This window comes from Phoca vitulina, unplaced genomic scaffold (genome assembly GCF_004348235.1).
Source record: "Phoca vitulina isolate PV1807 unplaced genomic scaffold, GSC_HSeal_1.0 scaffold48, whole genome shotgun sequence".
Classification (NCBI taxonomy): domain Eukaryota; kingdom Metazoa; phylum Chordata; class Mammalia; order Carnivora; family Phocidae; genus Phoca; species Phoca vitulina.
In genome coordinates, this window is record NW_022589751.1 from 11,453,192 (window position 1) to 11,475,636 (window position 22,445).

At 37.8% G+C, this 22,445-nt stretch overlaps 1 protein-coding gene across 3 annotated transcripts in view; it reads right to left on the minus strand.

Moving 5' to 3' along the window:
- HPSE2 (heparanase 2 (inactive)) overlaps positions 1-22,445 on the minus strand; it is a 662,760-nt gene that overhangs the window by 593,014 nt on the left and 47,301 nt on the right. The gene's annotated exons all lie outside the window — the stretch shown is intronic.

Here is a 22,445-nt window from a genome sequence, read left to right on the forward strand (position 1 = left end):
AGATATAATTCAGCTGATTATCATTGAAACAAATGATGTTTATCAACAGCAATCTGGATGACAGCTCTAGGAACTTCCAAGTTTTGTGCAGCAAATTGAAGGACTTTAGGAGAAAATGCTAATAATAATAATAATAATAATAATAATAACTGCTCTGCCACTGTTGACACCAATGGCTTCGGAAGGGAAAAAAGTAATACCCATGTTAATTGTACCAATAGGAAAGATTTGGTTCTTTCAGCAATGCTCAAAGAGAAAATAGGGCATGTGGCATGAAAGATGGGACACTGTTCTAGACAAATAATCTTCAAACCCATCAACATAGCCCTAATAGAGAAGCCCAGATATAAATGCAAACCCATGACAATGAGGGTTAGGATGTATGTTACACAAAGATTAGCCAGATGTGGGAATGGTTCTTAAGCTTCGTTGAAAACAGGGGAGCTGGTTGGAAACAGTGCAATATTTATTCCTAAACCTATTTATGCCAATTTCTAGACTGTAGGCAATAAAGTGAACTCATTTAACATTCAAGTAACTACTCTCATAGATTTTCTGAGGCTTGAATACAAAAGTAGAATAAATTAATTCAAGATACACTCTAGTTTTTAAGACCATCAATAGAATGAGAGGAAAACTTATTACACTGTATAATTGAATCCTTCCAATAATCCTATGAATGTGGCAGATATTGTTAACTAGCTGACCCAAACCCTACACACGTCCCTTCTACTTTGCTTTCCTCTATTATAGAGACTAAACACGAAAATAAACAATTTCCCAGCTTTCCTTGAAGCAAGAGGTGACCATATAACATGATTCTGGCCAATGAGCTGCAGGCAGACATCCTTAGGGGGACTTAACTTTGGGACAAAACCTCACTAAGAGAAAACCAGGATCTTTTTCCTTTAACCTGTTAGCCTTTCCTATTCCTTATATCTAAAACATAGACATGAAGCCCAGAGTTAAAGAAGTAATTTTGTGGCAATGAGTCAAGAAGCCAGAGGGCAAAGGACTACACACTAAGGATGGTGAAATGAAAGCTCAGAAGATCCTAAGTCCCTAATGTTTTTAAGGAGCTCCCATAGCTACCCTACTTGTCCTAGACTGCCCATCTCTTGATTTCTTGTTATGTGAGATATCAGTTTCTTATTTTCAAAATCCTGACCTGTTTTTGTAATCCTAAATGATAAAGAATGATATTACTATCCCTATCGTATATATGAGGAAACTGAGGTCCACAAAGCTTAAGTGACTTGCTCAAGTTCACAGTGCATGGTCAGTCCCCAAATCCAGAAATTTTCAAAGCCATTCCAGTGATCTTTCCAAAAGTTACTCCCACATAGAAATGCATGAATTTAACAATAAAGTATGGTAAATAATAAAAGTGAGGGACTAAAGAGAAAAACCTAACTATACTATTACAGCAGCATACCATAGATGGTCTATCCAGAAAAGAAATACGTATGATACTTGCCCAGAAAACATTACAAAACTTGTACCAAACATACTATAGAGAGTGGAGTTTAAATTATTCAGATATCTTCTAATAGGAGTCTAATACAAAAGTAGAACATCTACCAAACTCTCTATTTCCTATGTAATAAATGTCTTGCTCAGAAGGCAGAAAAAGCAAATATTATAACTGATAGCCTCAACATCATTCCAACCAGAACCTTAAAATGAAGTGACCATATTATCTTAATAATAGTAAGAAAAGAAAACCATGGGCATGGCCCAACATATGTCTGAGACTTTAGAAATGTACACCACAACAATGTTTGGGGAAAAAAATAGATATGCCATACAGATTCTTTATTCGCCCCTGATCTGTTTGAAATTGCATCAAAGACTAGATAAACAAACAAAAAAGGATACTTATCAAAGATGTACATGGTCATATATATCTGGAAGAAGAGTTAATATAGATGACAGATTCAAAATTCAAAATTACCTTGACAACCTAGAAACTTAGGCTGAAATCCCCAAGACATAGACATGAACACAAAGTCTTGTATTTATACTGAAAGTTAATTACATAAGAGGTTAAGGCCAGACCAGACAGAAGCTCAAATATTTAAGATCTTATTAAGTTTTATAGGTTTTAGTTGAATGCAAGCTTTATGTAAGCCAGTAATATGCTGCCAAATATGATATTGCTGCCAAAAAGATTAACACAATTCTTAGACTAAATTAATAGAACCAGAATATCCAGAATACAGGAGGTAACACAGCCACCCTGAATTCCATGCCAGCCAAGGGCAGCACAGCAAAGAGTTGGAGTTAAAGCTGACCTTGATTCAAATTCTAGCTTGGTGGTCACTTATTAGCTGCAGAAGTGACAGAAAACAATGCTTCTGTAAGCCTATTTCTTCATGCTGTTATTGTAAAGAGTCATAAAAGATTTAGCACTATGCATGCCACATAATAAGAAATCTATGAAGGGTAGCTATTACTATTTTTGTTATTATAATACTCTACTTGTAGTATTATATGTTTTCCACCTGTAATAGTTTCTCATCTACAGTCCACCCAAGATGGGAAATAATTTTATTTTTAAAAAATAGCTGAAAAAACAGTGTTGAGCCTGGCAAAGAAAACATTAAAGATGACTTGCTTCATATAGAAGAGAAAACTGATTTATTCTGTATAAATACAGAAAGCCAAACATTATAGGAGTAACCAAAAGACATATGAGAGAACTATAACAACAGAAGCGGTCCACATGAGAGAACTATAACAACAGAAGTGGTTGTATAAGCAAAGGAGCTACTTGAAGATGGGGTGAGTTTCCCATCCCTGGAGATATTCAAGCAGAGACTAGGTGACACAGGCACCATAAAATGATTTCAGGATAGTCATTAAAACCTGCCAAGTACAGGGTTAAAGTACTTTCACCAACATTATATGAGGCAATATAACAGATATTAAAGGCAGATGCTTTGAATTCAAACATACCCAAGTTTAGATCCCAGCTCTATCACTTACTTTCTGACAGCTCTTAGACAAATCACTAAATCTCTCCTTTCCTAATTTTTTAAAATGAGAATATTAATAGTATATTTGTAATGAGTTTATACAGACAGTGATAGGGACATATTAGACATTCAACAAGTGCTGGTTGTTTCAGTGGGTGCTAATAATAATTATATTAATATTGGAAAGTTGTTACTGGAGGATATTATTATATCTTCAGCTCATTTTTAGCTCAAAAATTTTATGGCTCTACAAAAACTTATGCTTTTCTTTGTCAGACATGATAGAAAAAATAAAGATTCAAAGCCAGGAGACTTAGGTCCAAATTTCAACTAACTTACCAATTAATCATGAAACTATAGACTAAAAACTTAACATCCTTAACCTTGTGCCTTGGCTTTTTCCTGGTCTACCAAATTGAAAAGTTGATGGAGTGAATCATCTCTAAACCTCTATCCTCCTCCTACTAGCTCTCTCCTTCTTGCTGATATTCTTTATTGCTATGTGATCAAAGTAGTTCCAAATATCAAGCTATCCATATGTCATCTTCTCATCTCCCCCTATGGTCTTTATTCTGATATAGTTCAAGGATGCCAAATACCCAACATATACCCTGAGGAAAGCAACAAGGGAGAAATCATCCTGCACCAAAGGTCATACCCTAACATCAAGTTATCAAGTTATTCCCCATCAGGACTCTGGACATGTGAGTATGATCATGTTTGTATTTTTGTTCTTGCTTCTTTCTGTGATACATCTTTCTCCATTCTTTAATCAATTAGTGACCCACAGTTCTATTAGCCTAAAGCTGTAGTTCTTGTTGGTGCAAGTGACAGACTAGTGGACCAGCCAAAAATTTTAACAGGGAGATCCTAGAACTGGTACAACAGTTCTGTATTCTGATTGTTATATTGGTTACACAAATTCATATATGTAGAAAAATTTCATAGAATTACACACACAGAGAAGAAATAAATACACTTAAAAACTGATAAAATACAAAGAAGGTCTATAGTTTAGTTAACTTTCTCTACTATTTTTGCAAATTTTTAGGAGTCTAAAATTATTTCAAAATAGAGTTTAAAAAGAACTTAGACCTTTACCTCACATCATACACACATCAAAAAATTAACTCAAAATGGATCATAGACCTAAATAGAAGAACTAAAGCTATAAATTTTCTAGAATATATTGGAGAATGGCTTTGTTTCCTTAGGTTAGGTAAAGATTTCTTAGTTATAACACCAATAGTATAATTCACAGTGGAAAAAAAATAATGAACTGAACTTTACCAAAAGTAAAAGATTTCGCTTTCTAAAATATCATTAAGAAAATAAAAAGCTAAGACACAGACTGTAAGAAAATATTTGAAAATCACATATATCATAAAATATATAAAGGAAATGTTTACAACTTAATAAAAAGACTAACCACCCAATTTTAAACATGGGCAAAATATCTGAACAGACATTTCACCAAAGAAGATCTACAAATGGCTAATAAGCACATGAAAAGATGCTCAAATCATTCATTAGTCATTAGGAAATGCAAACTAAAATCACAGTGAGGCGCTACCCCTAGAAGGGCTATAATCTGAAAGACCGACAATACCACGTGTTAAGTATGTAAAGCAACAGAAGCCCTCATACATTGTTGGTGGGAATATAAAATGGGACAGCCACTTCGGAAAACACTTTAGCTGTTTCTTAAAAAGATAAACATAAACTTACTGTATGACCCAACAAATCCACCCTTAGAAATCTACCCAAAACAAATAAAAGCATATCTCACACAAAGACCTGTACATGAATACTTACAGTGGCATTGTGCACAACAGTCAAACTAGAAACAACCCAAATGTTCATATACTGGTAAAACTGATAAACAAAATGTGGTAGATACATACAGTCAAATACTAATCAGCAATAAAAAGAAACTAACTATTGATAAATACTAGACCGAGAAAACCTCAACAACATAAAGTAAGTGAAAAAAAAAAAAGGACACAAAAAGATTACATTTTGTATGATTTAGTTTGTGTAAGATTTCTAGAAAAGGCAAATCAAATTGATAGAGACAGAAAGCTAATGTTGGTTTCCTAAGGCTGGTGTGGGAGCAAGGACTGACTGCAAACAGGCATGGAATGTTCTAATACTGGATTGTGATGATGGTTGCACAACTCCACATTTCATAGAAATAACAATATACTTATAATGGGTGAACTTTATCATATGCAAAGTATAGCTCAAAAAGGCCAATAAAAAGTAACAAAAATAATACACCCATGTTCCTAGCAGTATTATTCATAATAGCCAAAAGGTAAAAAGCAGCCCAAGAGTCCTTTGACAGATAGATAAATGAAATGTGGTATACACATATAATGCAATATTGTCCAGCCTTAAAAGGAAGGAAATTCTGACATATGCTACAACATTGGTGACCTTAAGGATAAGTCAAAGAAGCCAGTCATAAAAAGAGAAAAATGTTTTAAAAAGAGAAATATTGAATAATTCCATTTGTATGAGGTACCTTGGGTGGTCAAATTTATAGACACAGAAACTAGAATGGTGGTTGCCAAGGGCTGGGAGGTGGAGAAAAAATGAATTGTTGTTTAATGGGTACAAAATTTCAGTTTTACAAGAAGAAAAACGTTCTGAAGATGGATGATAGAGATAGCTACACAACAATATGAATGTACTTAAAACCATTTATCATGAACTTAAATATGGTTAAGATGGTAAATTTCGTTATGTGTATTTTACCACCATTAGAAATTTTTTAAAGTAATAAAAATGACCAGAAATATAGGGCTTTTCAAAAATTAAAACAAGAATCACCTTAGAACCTTGGTGCTGCAATGCCATTGTTACAGTCCATATTCAGTCTTCTCTGTAGATTATATGAGATTAAACACACAACTTGAATAGAATGGTGTATGCTGCTACTACACTTCCAGACCCTGAAGAATAAGGTGTGCAAGCTTGAGAGAGAATACTGTGGCTCTTCTCACACAAGCTGACCAAGGATGAGGCTAGAGCCACTGCCTTCCCTCCTGGTTTCAATGCAGCCACTACAACAGCAGCAGGAAAAGAAAGGCTCTATTTTGCAAACCCTTGAAAGAGGTTCACAGATGCTAGAAGAGCCTTTGTGCCGAGAGCCTATAACCCCAAGTCAAAATACTCCTGGCCTATGCTCTTTTTCTTCTAATCAGCTAGTCCTTTAATTTCCCTGATTTAGTCCACCAGATATTTTCCCAATCTTCTCGTCTCTGATTTCCTCATCTTTTATTCCTCTTTCTCTCTTCCTGTACCTTCAAGTCACCAAATTAATCCACTTTGGTTTCAAAATGTCTCTTACAGTTATACCCTTCTTTTCAATTCCAATTAATACTATGTACTTCATATCAGGAAACTAAAACAGTGCGAGCCAGCATCCACAAATCCAGACTCATGATCTCCAAGGCATTCTGCATATCACTTTTAGAAAAAAAAAATCCTTCTTGGGGTATCTGGGTGACTCAGTTGGTTAAATGTTCAGCTCTTGATTTCAGCTCAGGTCATGATTTCAAGGTAGTGAGATGGAGCCCCGTGTCAGCCTCTACACCCAGCACGGGATTCTCTCCCTCTGCCTCTGCCCATCCCCACCTCAAAAAAACCCCTTCATTGTTACTTTGTTTTAATTATAAAATGTTTGGAACAGAGAAATGTACAAAAAATACCCACCCACACCCATGTACCCTCACTCAGCTCTATCCTTGCATGACATTTTATCATATTTGCTTCAGATCAGTTTAAAGAAAATAGCTCAGAAACACTTGAAGCCCTTTGCTTACTTGTCTGCAATAACATTCTCCTTCCTCTCTCCACCTTCACAGAGATAACCACCATCCTAAATCCTGCAGGTAATACACTTACATAGCTGTATGTATGTATGTATGTATGTATGTATGTGTTTGTAAGTATGCTTTTCTTACATAATAAAAAATACAGTATTAGTTTACATTTTCACAACCAAGGGACAATTATCAAAACTAAGAAACCAACACTGCTATAAATATGATTAACTAAACTACAGACTTTATTATATCTCACCAGTTTATTAGTATCCTTTTGAATTCCAGAACCTGATTTAAGATCCCATATTGCATTGGTTTCCAAGTCTCCTTAATATCCTCTGAAATGTAACAGTTCCTGTCTTTCCTTGTCTTTCATGATTTAGTCATTTTTCAACAGTACTCATCAGGTTCAAATAAACTATCCTTCAGTTTGTGTTGGCTGAAGTTTTTCATAGTTGGAATAAATTATGGATTTGGGGCAAGGACACCAGAGAGGTATTTTTAGGTCTTACTAATGATGATGTTAACCTTGATCACTTGGTTAAGGTGGTCTGACAGGTTTCTTCACCGTTAAGTTACTATTTTGTCTTTGTAATTAATGAATATTTTGTAGGAGAAACTTTGAAGCTATGCAATACTGTGCTTTCCTGTAAACTTTTACCCACGAATTTTAGCGTTCATGAGTGGATCTTGCCTACAGCAATTACTCCTCTGGTATTCCAATGGTGATTTTCTATCTTTCTCATTCCTTCCACATTTATTAATTCTGTAAGAAATTAAGTGGCCCTTCTCCACTTACTTATTTATTCAACCACTGTTTATATTAGTATGGACTTACAAGTATTTATTTTACTCTTTAAGTCATCATATTTATCTATTTTGTTGCACAAATTGTTCCAGCATTAGCTATTTGGAGCTCTTCCAGGTCAGCTTTTGTGTTCTTCTGACATACTCCCATCTTTTTTAAGAACTTCCTTATTTTCTAACACCACAAATGTTCCAGGAACATCTTGTATTTTCCTTGCCCCAATCGTGGAATCATATACTTTGCCAAGGAGCCCTGGTTCCTTTTGTTTGAGAATGATATTTAAAAGCCAAGATCTGAGCACAACATGTGCTCATTGTTACTGGGGTGTCACTACTTCTAGACCCTCTCAGTAGATAGAGCTAGGAAATGGGTATGTATATACTAATTGATGTATATAGATAAATCTATATTTACTGTATCTATCTACCTATTTAAAAGGGGGAAAAAACCACATTCATATTGATGTCTCCAATTCCAATCCAGTACCAAAGGGTTTATTCTAGCATTCTCATTTACTTATTTGTAATTTCTTTCTCTAACAGTAAGAAACCTGCTTTTCCTAAACTATATTTACTTATTTGTTCAACAGTAGTATATATGCAGTTTCAGAATTGCTAATCCATACCCCTATGAGAAACAAATTTATCAAGTACAGTGGTTTTTGTTTTTCAGTTCTTTTTTCATTAGCCTTACAGAACTCAGTCAAAATAAAGCTACTTATGTCATCTCTTTTCTTCTCTAAGCCTTCAGTGTGGTTCTCATTCATTGTAATACAGTTAGATTCATTTGTAAATCTACATTCCATCATTTTTTCCCCAACATCCTGGTTGATTTTTTTAAATTTGAAGACAGTAGAATTCACTTTATGGTGTGACAGGTTCTATGAGTTTTGACAACTGCATAGAATTGAGTATCCACTAGCACATTTGCATACAAAACAGTTTGATCACCCAAGAAATGCCCTCCATGCTACCCATTCCTTATCAATCTCTCACTCCATTTTCACCCTGGCAAACAATGATCTGTTGTTTTTGGTTTAGGGTTTCTGTCCCTATAACTTTGTCTTTTCACAATGTCATATCAGTGGAATCATACAACATGTAGCCTTTGTAATATTGCTTCATTCACTTAGCAAAATGTATTTAGGATTCATTCATGCTGTTGTGCATCAATAGTTCATTCCTTTTTATTGCTGAATATTATTCTATTGGATAGATGCACCACCATTTGTTTACCCATTCACCCACTGAAGGAAATCTGGGTCATTCCAGTTTTTTGAATAAGGCTTCTATAAACATTCATATTCAAGTTTTTCTGTGAACATAAATTATCAATTGACTTGAGTAAATTTCCAGCAGCAAGACTGTAGGGTCATATGGTAAGTGTTATGTTTGGTTTAATAAGAGATAGCCAAACTCTTTTCCAGAGTGTACAAATATGCATTCTCACCAGCAATGAATGAGAGTTCTAGCTGCTCTACACATTCATCAGCACTTGGTATTGTCAGTTTTGTCTGTCTGTTAGATATTCTTCTAATTGATTTGTATTGGCATCTCATTGTGGTTTTAATTTTCATTCCTCTATGACAATGAATTTGAACATATTTTCATATACTTGTTTTCCATCCAAATTTCTTCTTTGATAAAGTGTCTGTTCATATCTTTTGCCCATTTTTAAATTCAGTTTCTAATTTTTTTTATTTTTAAGATTTTTTGTAAGTTCTATATACAAATCCTTTATCAGATTTGAAATTTTAAAATTTTGCTCCCCGTCTATGGCTTCACTTTTTCATTCTCTTTATAGGGTCTTTCACCCACCAAGCAAAAGATACCAATTTTGATAAGTCAAATTTATCAATTTTTTTTCTTTTATGGATCATACTTTTGATATGATATCTAAAAACTTTTTGCCAATTATAAGGTTATACAGATTTCTCCTATGTTTTCTTCTAGAAATTTTATAAGTTCTATGGCTTATATTTAGGTAAGTACGATCAATTTTGAGTTAATTTTTGTAGAGTGTGAAATATGTATCAAGGTTCATCTTTTCACATAGGAACTTCCAATCATTCTGGCACCATTTTTTGAAAAGACTTCCATTGTTCATTAAATTGCCCTTGCACCTTTGTCAAAAATCAGTTGAAATATTTGTGTGCATCTATTTCTAAGCTCCCTATTCTGTTCCACTGATCTATGTGTTTTTCCTTTACCAATACCATACTCTCTTGATTACTGCAGCTTTATAGTAATTATTGAAATCAGGCAATGTGAGCCTTCCAACTTTGTTCCTCTTCTTCAGAATTGTTTTGCCCATTCTAGTTCCTGTGTGTGTGTGTGTGTGTACACACATATTCACATATTTTAATAAACTTACACATCTATAGAAAATAGACACACATCTATAGAAAAGTTTCCTGATTCTGATTAGGATTGAAGTGAATCTATACACATCACATATTAGGGAGAATTGATGTCTTAACAATATTGAGTCTTCTAGTCCATAAACTTACATTACATAGCTCTCTCTTCATTTATTTGACTTCTTTCACTATTGTTCTGTAGTTTTCAGCATAAACATTGTGCATACATTTTGTTATACTTATAATTTTTGGTGCTATTATAAATTTATAATTTTGTACTACTTTTTGTAAATATCCAATTCCAATGTTCATTGTAAGTGCACATATAGAAATACAATTCACTTTTGTATATTAACATGGTATCCTGAAGCCTTGGTAAACTCATCATTAGTTCTAGAAAGTTTTCTACAGCCTTTGGAATTTTTAAATGTATATTATCATGTTATCAGAAAATAGATACAGTTTTAAGCCTACCTTTCTTTTTTTTTTTTAATGTTTTATTTATTTATTCATGAGAGTCAGAGAGAGAGAGAGGCAGAGGCAGAGGGAGAAGCAGGCTCCCCGCCTAGCACGGAGCCTGATGCGGGACTCGATCCCAGGACCCTGGGATTATGACCGGAGCTGAAGGCAGACACCCAACCATCTGAGCCACCCAGGCGCCCCAAGCCTACCTTTCTAATCAGTATGTCTTTCATTTCTTTTTCTTGCTTTATTACACTGGCTAGGACTTCAAGAATGATGTGGAGTAAGAGTGGTGAGAGTGAACATCCTGCCTTCTCAATCTTAGAGAGCTAGTATTCAGTTTTTCATCATTTAGAATAATGTTACTATAGCATTTTTATAGATTCTTTTTATGTGGTTAGGAAAGTTCCTTACTCTTCCTAGTTTGCCAAGAGCTTTTATCATTAATGGATGTTAAATTTTTTCAAATGCTTTCTCTGCATCTATGGAGATGACCAACCTGTTAAGTAAGTTAGACACACACATACACACACACACAGCTTATAACAATTTGAAATGCACTGAATTTATAAATTAATTCGGAGAAAATTTCAAGATAGTCTTTTTTTTTTTTAAGATTTTATTTATTTATTTGACAGAGAGAGACACAGCGAGAGAGGGAACACAAGCAGGGGTAGTGGGAGAGGGAGAAGCAGGCTCCCCGCAGAGCAGGGAGCCCGATGCGGGACTCGATCCCAGGACCCCAGGATCATGACCTGAGCCGAAGGCAGTCACTTAACCGACTGAGCCACCCAGGTGCCTGATATTTAGTCTTCTTAACCATGACATTATACATCTCCATGAAGTCTTCTTTTATGTTTTTCTTTTTTAAGTTTTTTTTTTTTTTATTCATTTGAGATACAGAGATACAGAGAGAGAGAGAGAATATGAGCAGAGGGAGAAGCAGAGGGAAGGGGAGAAGCAGGCCCCCCGCTGAGCAGGGAGCCCGATGCAGGGCTCAATCCCAGGACCCTGGGATCACGACCTGAGCCGAAGGCAGACACTCAACCATCTGAGCCACCCAGGTGCCCCTTATGTTTTTTAATAAAGTTTTACAACGCCCTTTATTAAAATGTGGTGCAACATCTTAGATTTATTCAAAGGTTCTATGGTTTTTGCTAATTTTATAAATGATATCAATTTTATAATATGTTCTAAATTTTTGTCCCTAGTTTATAAAAATGTAACTTGTTTTGCTATACAGATCTTGAACCCAGCAATCTTGGCAAACTCTCTTATTATTTTGTAACCATTTGTGACTAGATGTTCATGAATTCAATATGTAAATAATCATATATCTGCTAATAAAAACAAATTTGTCTCTTCCTTCTTAATTCTTATATATTTTATTTATTTACTATTTTGTTGAAGTATAATTGACATACATTATATTAGTTTCAGGTATAAACCATCATGATTCAAGATTTGTGTACATTGCAAAATGATCAACACAGTAAGTCTAGTTACCACCTGTCACCATACAAAGTTACCAAAACTTTTTTTAATTTACTCTTCTTATGAATTGGAAGAAACCGGTTTCTTGCATTTATGCTCATCTTACAATCAGAGACACTGGCTGCCTTTGTTCCAGATTATCTTTTCAAAGATGTTTGTATACTGAACAGTCTTAGAAGACAAAGATAGTGCCTCCCTCCAAAGCAAAGGGCAGGCATGCTTAGTGTCCAATATAATAAAGATAGCATCTCCTTCCAGAAGAAAGGGAAGCCTGTTTACTTCTCATCATAAAAGATTCAGGTTCCCTAATCTCAAGATTCCCCTCTTGTTATACAACCCACTCCAAGTGCAAGTTTCACCTAGCATTCTTCTGGTTGTCTTTTGGGAACTGAGACTCAGGAAAACAATGCAAAAAATTTGCTGATATTCTGTCCACTGCTATTGCTGCAAAAAAATAAACTCCTTTGAATCTGATGCAGGAATTTCATATCTTCTGCCAGCATCCATGAAACTCTGGCAGGCTACCTTCTTAGCTTGCAAGTAGGCTAAAACCACAGACCTTCACACAGTTCTTGACATTATTGTGCCAGCTGGAACCTCCGGTACAAAGGTGACCTGTGGGCATTGTTGGCTTCATCCTGATTTTAAAAGGAATGCTTCTAACATTTCACCACTAAGCATAATAATGGATTTAGATTCTTAGGGGATACTCCTTTTCAGGTTATGGGGAATGGCTAAAAAAATTCCTAACCATTTAATTTGGGAAATTGCCTTAATGGCCTAAAAGAGTTGACATAGCTTTCAAAAGTGGCTTTCCACTGTGTCTCCAACCCCCCTCTTCTGACTCGGAGGGCTGCTCTTCTCACTACATTTCCATTCAGCACTTCCCATCAAAGCTTCGGGCAACGCGTACCTCTTACCAGCATAAAACACATCATGTTTTAGGGACTTACTGAGGAAAATGCTAGTAAAGCAGGAATCGGGAGAAAGGGGAAAGAAGGAAAAGACGAAGACCAGCATTTGGATGGCCTGCCTCCTTAACCAGGAGTGGGAAGCAACCCTCATGACGGGAACCTCTCCTGCTTTGTCCGTAAAACCCTAAACCAGATTCGGGGAAAGATGGCGGAGGAGTAGGGGACCCTATTTCAACTGGTCCCCAGAATTGAGCTGGATATCTACCAGACCACTCTGAGCACCCACGAAATCAGCCTGAGATGTAAGAAGATCTGGATCTCTACAAAGAGAATATCGCAGGTGGTTGGTTTTGAGGTCCAAAGCGGGGAGCCGTGATTCCGCGGGCAGATATCAGAGGATAAACGGCAGCGGGAGGGTGCCTGGCCGTGGGGATCCTACACTGCCGGTGAGCGAAACCCTCGCGTGCTGCGGACGGGGCACAGACTCGCAGACCGGTGGCAGCACGGAAAGGACTTTAGGACAACCCCTGGGGTGGAAACCAGGAGCCGCGCAGTCCCGCCTGCGAACTGCAGTCCCCGGGACGGAAACACGGAGCAGCGGAGTCGCGCGCGTGCCAACTGGGAGCAGCTGGCGGTTTTAGAAGCACAAAGGGCAGAGACGTGCCCCGACCTGGAGGCAGGACTGGGAGCGCTGCGGAGGGGCACACAACCCAGGATGCTGCAGTTTATAGCAGCACGGACAAAAACGGAGATGGTGTGGCCTGGAGAGCTCACTGAAGAACAGACTGCGGTCTCTCTGCTCTGAGGCAGAGGGTTGGAAACGGTCTCTTCTGCTCTGACTCCCGGAAGAGATGCGGAAAGCCACCAGGGAAAGCCGCCAGAGAACAAAAGCCCCAAACACTGATTCCCGCTGAGCCCATCCCCCGCCACAGGGGCGCAGGGCAACTCTGCCCGAACAGGGTTGCCTGAGTAACAGCGCGGCAGGCCCCTCCCGCAGAAGACAGGCTGGGAAAACAAGAGGCCAGCAACCCTAAGGTCCCTAGAAAACAGGTGCATCTTGCTTGGGTTCTGGTCAATAATTTGGACTCTATACATTCCCTCAAACACACATCAACAGAATGACTAGGAGGAGGAGCCCCCAAAATAGAAAAGACTCAGAGATTATGACTTATGCTGCAGATTTACAAATGGATGCAGATATAACCAAGATGTCAGAGATGGAATTCAGGCTCACAATTGTGAAGACAATGGCTAGAATAGAGAAATCAATTAATGGCAACATAGAGTCTCTAAGGGCAGAAATAAAAGGTGAATTGGCAGAACTTAAAAATGCTATCAATGAGATCCAATCCAGATATCTAGATCCAATCTAGATAAACTAACAGCTAGGGTAACTGAGGCAGAAGAGCGAATAAGCGACCTGGAAGACAATATAATAGATAAAAAGGGAAAAGAGGAGGCCAGGGAAAAACAACTCAGAATCCATGAAAACAGAATCAGAGAAATAAGTGACACCATGAAGCGTTCCAATGTCAGAATAATTGGAATCCCGGAGGGAGTGGAGAGAGAGAGAGGACTAGAAGATGTATTTGAGCAAATCGTAGCTGAGAACTTCCCTAATCTGGGGAATGAAACAAACATTTGTGTCCTAGAGGCAGAGAGGACCCCCTCCTAAGATCAAGGAAAACGGACCAACACCCCAGCATGTAATAGTAAAACTTGCAAATCTTAGAACCAAGGAAACCATCTTAAGGGCAGTTGGGGGAAGAGATTCCTTACATACAGAGGGAGGAACATCAGAATAACGTCAGACCTATCCACAGAGACCTGGCAAGCCAGAAAGGCCTGGCAAGACATATTCAGGGTACTAAATGAGAAGAACATGCAGCCAAGAATACTTTATCTGGCAAGGCTTTCATTTAGAATGGATGGAGAGATGCAGAGCTTCCACGACCGGCAGAAACTGAAAGAATATGTGACCACTAAGCCGGCCCTGCAAGAAATATTAAGGGGGGTTCTATAAAAGGAGAAAGACCCCAAGAGTGATACACAATAGAAATTTACAGGGACAATCTATAAAAACAACATCTTCACAGGCAACATGATGACAATTAATTCATATCTTTCAATAATTACTCTCAACGTGAATGGTCTAAACACTCCCATAAAACGGCACAGGGTTGCCCACTGGATACAAAGACAGGACCCATCCATATGGTGCCTACAAGAGACTCATTTTGAACCTAAAGATACATCCAGACTGAAAGTGAAGGGATGGAGATCCATCTTCCATGCCAGCAGACCTCAAAAGAAAGCTGGGGTAGCAATTCTTATATCAGACAAATTAGATTTTAAACTAAAGTCTGTAATTAGAGACACAGAAGGACACTATATCATTCTTAAAGGGTCTATCCAACAAGAAGATCTAACAATTGTAAATCTCTATGCCCCCAACATGGGAGCAGCCATCTACATAAGCCAACTGTTAACCAAAAAAAAGAGTCACATTGATAACAATACGTTAATTGTAGGAGACCTCAATACTGCACTCTCAGCAATGGACAGATCATCTAAGCAGAAAATCAACAAGGAAACAAGAGCTTTGAATGATACATTGGACCAGAAGGACCTCATAGGTATTTACAGAACATTCCACCCTAAAACAACAGAATACTCATTCTTCTCGAGCGCACATGGAACTTTCTCCCAGAATAGACCACATACTGGGTCACAAATCAGGTCTCAACCGATACCAAAAGATTGAGATTATTCCCTGCATATTCTCAGACCACAATGCTCTAAAACTGGAACTCAATCACAAGAAAAAATTTGGCAGAAATTCAAACACTTGGAAGCTAAAGACCACTCTGCTCAAGAATGTTTGGGTCAACCAGGAAATCAAAGAAGAACTTAAACAATTCATGGAGATCAATGAGAATGAAAACACATTGGTCCAAAACCTATGGGATACTGCAAAGGCGGTCCTAAGGGGGAAATACATAGCCATCCAAGCCTCACTCAAAAAAATAGAAAAATCCCGAATTCACCAACTAACTCTACACCTTAAAGAACTAGAGAAAAAGCAACAAATGATGCCTAAGCCACGCATTAGAAGAGAAATAATTAAAATTAGAGCAGAAATCAATGAATTAGAAACCAGAAACACAGTAGATCAGATCAACGAAACTAGAAGTTGGTTCTTTGAAAGAATTAATAAGATCGATAAACCACTGGCCAGACTTATCCAAAAGAAAAGAGAAAGGACCCAGATTAATAAAATTATGAATGAAAGGGGACAGATCACGACTAACACCAAGGAAATAGAAACAATTATTAGAAATTATTATCAACAACTATATGCCAATAAACTGAGCAATCTGGATGAAATGGAGGCCTTCCTGGAAACCTATAAGCTGCCAAGACTGAAACAGGAAGAAATTGACAGCCTGAATAGGCCAATAACCAATAACGAGACTGAAGCAGTGATCAAAAACCTCCCAAAAAACAAGAGTCTGGGGCCTGATGGATTCCCAGGGGAATTCTACCAAACATTCAAAGAAGAAATAGTACCTATCTACTGAAGCTGTTTCAAAAACATAGAAACAGAAGGAAAACTTCCAAACTCATTCTATGAGGCCAGCATTACCTTAATCCCCAAACCAGGCAAAGACCCCATCGAAAAGGAGAATTTCAGACCGATATTCCTGATGAATATGGATTCCAAAATCCTCAACAAAATCCTAGCTAATAGGATCCAACAATACATTAAAAGGATCATCCACCACGACCAAGTGGGATTTATCCCCAGGATGCAAGGGTGGTTAAACATTCGCAAATCAATCAATGTGATAGAACACATTAATAAGAGGAGGGAGAAGAACCATATGGTCCTCTCAATTGATGCAGAAAAAGCATTTGACAAAATACAACATCCTTTCCTGATTAAAACTCTCCAGAGTACAGGGATAGAGGGAACATTCCTCAAGTTCATAAAATCCATCTATGAAAAACCCACAGCAAATATCATCCTCCATGGGGAAAAGTTGAGAGCCTTTCCCTTAAGATCAGGAACACGTCAAGGATGCCCACTCTCGCCACTATTGTTCAACATAGTATTAGAAGTCCTAGCAACAGCAATCAGACAACAAAAAGAAATAAAAGGTATTCAAATCGGCAAAGAAGAAGTCAAACTCTCTCTTTTCGCAGACAACATGACACTTTATATGGAAAACCCAAAGGACTCCACCCCCAAATTACTAGAACTCATCCAGCAATTCAGTAATGTGGCAGGATACAAAATCAATGCACAGAAATCAGTTGCTTTCTTATACACTAATAACGCAACTGTAGAAAGAGAAATTAGAGAAACGATTCCATTTACAATAGCACCAAAAACCGTAAGATACCTCGGAATAAACCTAACCAAAGAGGTAAAGGATCTATACTCTAGGAACTACAGAACACTCATGAAAGAAATTGAAGAAGACACAAAAAGATGGAAAAATATTCCATGCTCACAGATCGGAAGAATAAACATTGTTAAAATGTCTATGCTACCCAGAGCAATCTATACCTTCAATGCCATCCTGATCAAAATTCCAATGACATTTTTCAAAGTGCTGGAACAAACAATCCTAAAATTTGTATGGAATCAGAAAAGACCCCGAATCGCCAAGGAAATGTTGAAAAAGAAAAACAAAGCCGGGGGCATCACGTTGCCCAATTTCAAGCTATATTACAAAGCTGTGATCACCAAGACAGCATGGTTCTGGCACAAAAACAGACATATAGACCAACGGAACAGAATAGAGAACCCAGATATGGACCCTCAACTCTATGGTCAAATAATCTTCAACAAAGCAGGAAAAAACATGCAATGGAAAAAAGACAGTCTCTTCAATAAATGGTGCTGGGAAAATTGGACAGCCACATGCAGAAGAATAAACTCGACCATTCTCTAACACCATTCACAAAGATAAACTCAAAGTGGATGAAAGACCTCAATGTGAGACAGGAATCCATCAAAATCCTAGAGGAGAACATAGCCAGTAACCTCTTTGACATCACCCACAGCAACTTCTTTCAAGATACATCTCCAAAAGCTAGTGAAACAAAAGCAAAAATGAACTTTTGGGACTTCATCAAGATAAAATGCTTCTGCACAGCAAAGGAAACTGTCAACAAAACAAAGAGGCAACCCACAGAATGGGAGAAGATATTTGCAAATGACACTACAGATAAAGGGCTGGTATCCAAGATCTATAAAGAACTTCTCAAACTCAACACCCAAAAAACAAATAATCAAGTCAAAAAGTGGGCAGAAGATATGAAAAGACACTTCTCTGAAGAAGACATACAAATGGCGAATAGACACATGAAAAAATGTTCATCATCATTAGCCATCAGGGAAATCCAAATCAAAACCACATTGAGATACCACCTTACACCAGTTAGAATGGCAAAAATGGACAGGGAAAGAAACAACAATGTTGGAGAGGTCGTAGAGAAAGGGGAACCCTCTTACACTGTTGGTGGGAATGCAAGTTGGTACAGCCACTTTGGAAAACAGTGTGGAGGTTCCTCAAAAATTTAAAAATAGAGCTACCCTCTGACCAAGCAATTGCACTCCTGGGTATTTACCCCAAAGACACAGATGTAGTGAAAAGAAGGGCCATATGCACCCCAATGTTCATAGCAGCAATGTCTGCAATAGCCAAACTGTGGAAAGAGCCGAGATGCCCTTCAACAGATGAATGGGTAAAGAAGATGTGGTCCATATATACAATGGAATATTACTCAGCCATCAGAAAAGATGAATACCCAACTTTTACATCAACATGGATGGGACTGGAGGAGATTATGCTAAGTGAAATAAGTCAAGCAGAGAAAGTCAATTATCATATGGTTTCACGTATTTGTGGAACATAAGGAATAACATGGAGGACATTAGGAGAAGGAAGGGAAAAGTGAAGGGGGGGGGAACTGGAGGGAGAGATGAACCATGAGAGACTATGGACTCTGAGAAACAAACAGGGTTTTAGAGGGGAGGGGGGAGGGCGGATTGGTTAGCCCGGTGATGGGTATTAAGGAGGGCAAGTACTGCATGGAGCACTGGGTGTTATACGAAAACAATGGATTGTGGATTACCACATCAAAAACCAATGATGCAGGGCGCCTGGGTGGCTCAGATGGTTGGGCGTCTGCCTTTGGTTCGGGTCATGATCCCAGGGTCCTGGGATCGAGTCCCGCATCGGGCTCCCTGCTCCTGGGAGCCTGCTTCTCCCTCTGCTTCTCTCTCTCTCTCTCTGTCTCTCATGAATAAATAAATAAAATCTTTAAAAAAAAAACAAAAACCAATGATGTATTGTATGGTGACTAACATAACATAATAAAATTAAACAAACAAACAAAAAAAAAACCACAAAAAAACCTTAAAAAAAAAAAAAGTGGCTTTTCTTGGAATTAAAAATGGGGAAGGGATTTCTAAGATGGAGCTATTGGAATTTCAGGTAAGACAGTTTTTCATTATGTCCTGCCGTGAAGGACACTTCACATTCTTGGCCCCCACCAACCAGATACCAGTTGCATCCCTAGTCTCAATGACTGAAAGCCCTCCCATTTTTTCAAATGTTTTCCAGAGCAGGGGTTGCCAGATTTTTTTCTATAAAAAGCCAAACAGTAAATATTTTAGGTTTTGTGGGCCTTCCCGCCTCCTGTTGCAACTAAACTTTGCTGTCATAGTGCAAAAGCAGCCATAGACAATACATAAATAAATGAACAAAGCTGTGTTCCAATAAAATTACAAAAACACATGGTGGCAAGATTTGGCCTGCAGGCTGTACTCTGCTGACTCCTGCACTAGAGGGATGGTACAGAGTAAAAGATCTTCAAATTTCACAGATAAGGAAACTGGGATCAGGGATGAAATGATTTGGCCAGCATCTTGATTGCAGAGAACAAAGATTAGAACCTAGGCCTCCTAACCATCATTGCTGTTCCCACTACATCACCAGCAGAATAAATGACACCCTGGCAGAATCTGCCTCAGTATTTTTATCCATTTCTACTAAATGTATGCAAATATATATGGATATTTGGCAGATGTCTATGAATATTCAATTCTCTGCTTCAGGTCCCTCCTCTGTGGTCTGCAGTATTTCTCTAGTTTTGCATCATTCCCAGATGAAGACACCATTGTTCCATCTCAAGTATGTTGATGAAAACATGCACTACAACTGGGTTGTATGCTGAACTCAGAAGCAGAGACTTTCCACAACAACTCAGCATAAATCATTCATCTGCTGAATTTTTCTAAGGCCATCCTCACAGTATTGAACACAGCCCTGATTTTTCATCTGTACGCCAGGACTCACACCCAATCAACCTGAAGTCTATTTTCAAATGAGCATCCCTGAAGAACTGGATCTAATACTAATGTATACAAAGTGTCAGAATGTATCACATCTACTTATTTTCTGTCATGGGCAATTGCTGAGATTCCATCTACAAAATTATTTTATTTGGCCTCATTGCTTCTTTTTTTTAAGTTTTTTATTTTAATACCAGTTAGTTAATACACAGTGTTATATTAGTTTCTGACCTGATTGATTCTTCACAAAAGTGCTAAATAAACTGCCTCATAGAAGGACTATGTAATCATAAGTAGCTGTTAGCAGTGATACACACAACTTGAAGTACATTAGTTCTTAGAAGAATGGGCTCAGACAGCTAACCAGCCTTGGCCAAAACCAAAATTTTTGCTAGTTTATTCAGTGTACCTGGGGCCATTTTTACCCACACTGGTGGGATTCACGCATTGGATAGGAGACTGGACTACATGAACTGAAATTCTCTCAACTCTAATATTTAGTTAGCCTATACTCAAAAGAAAAAAAACAAGTATTACATCCTGGTAAAACTCTCATAGAAGACCTCAGCCATGAAGAACAGACAGAATTTAGACGTGGAAAGAGAAGACAGAAGTGCATGAAGAGATCAATGTAGATCTGCGCCAATAGGCTACCTTCTTCCTCCTCACATTCAAACAGTAAAAACCACTCAGAAGCTCAAGAAGCCCCTAAGAGACAACCTTCTAAAAAATGGTTTAGAATTTACTGCACCAAAGCAGCAGTCATGAATGCCAATTAGAGCCAATGGCCTGGCATATTTGGTCACTAAGAAGCAATAATCCTAAATGGCAATTTCTGTTGGAATCTGATATATTCAAATCTTTTGAAGCTAAATAAATGACCAGGCAAGAACAGGAGGCAACAATTATATTTAATACATGCTTTTTAATGAAGAAGAGAAGAAATATTTAGGCACTGGATTAGAGTTCAGTAGCACTTGCCTCCATTCTGTGCCTGAAAAAACTAACTTAGTTTCTTGGAGAGTTGACTTCTTCTCATGATATGGGTAGACTGGATCAGACTAGAACGTTTATATCCTTGGCTTATCATTTAGGTGTATTATAAGTTCTCCAAAGGGCAATGTTTAATACAAAGTTGATAAATGTCAAAGTCAACCAGAAAACAAAGCAGAATTCTAAAGAAATGACAACAAAGATTTAGACATCCGAAATTTTGATAAGAATTTGTCAAGCATCATCAGTTCCTTGCCTAACTTGGAAGCAAACCAAATTTCCTCATATGGATGGGTTTGGAGCCTCCTAGTGGCAGCCTCAGGGGACCTACAGAACTAAGAGTTCTGGAAAGGACCAGGCTTTCAAGAGTTAGTATGCTGCTGATCAATTCAAACAAACTCATCAACTCCCACAATGTGCTCAACACACTATACTGGACACTAGGAATGCAAAGATGAATAAATGTTGGTCCTTACCCTCATGGAGCTCACAACCTATTATACAAACAAGTAAGAACAGAAATAACTCTGAAACTACGCAGTGAGCACTTATTATCTGCATAAACAGGGAAGGGGGATGAAGTCAGGAGTGTGTACTAAAGGAGGCTGACTTCTTACCCATGTCCTTATTAAAGGATAAATATGTCTGTCTGATGGAGAATCCAAATAGATTATATATTTTCATGCCTTTGCTAATTTTGTTCCTGTCTGAAATACTCCCTTTTCCACACATCACACTTAGAATACTAAGACTAGAGTACAGTAGGGTGGGAAGAAACTTGAAAAAACAGGCTAGGAGCAAACTTAAGAGTGGCTTTATGGTTTGAACTTTATCTTTCAGGCTCTGAAGAGACGTCAGAGTGTCTGACTCAGAGAAGTGACTACTGAAGATTATTCAGAAAATAACTCTGATAGCAGTATGAGATTTATATTTGGAGAGCTGGGGAGCAGAGAGACCTATTAATCTGTCATAACAGTTCAGGAGAGAGATAGGAAAGGATAGCAGCAGAGCAGTAGCAAGAAAGAAAATTCCAGAGTGAAGAATAACTATCCCTAACAGCCATGTGAATATGGGAGATTAGGCTCAGAAAAGAATCAAAAATAGTTCAAAGTTTTCCTCAAGAGACAAGGTAAACAGTGATGCCATTAAACAAGGTAGGGAACACAGAGGTCAAGAGAATGAGTAATGGGGGGCGGAGCAAGATGGCGGAGGAGTAGGAGACCTGGATTTCGTCT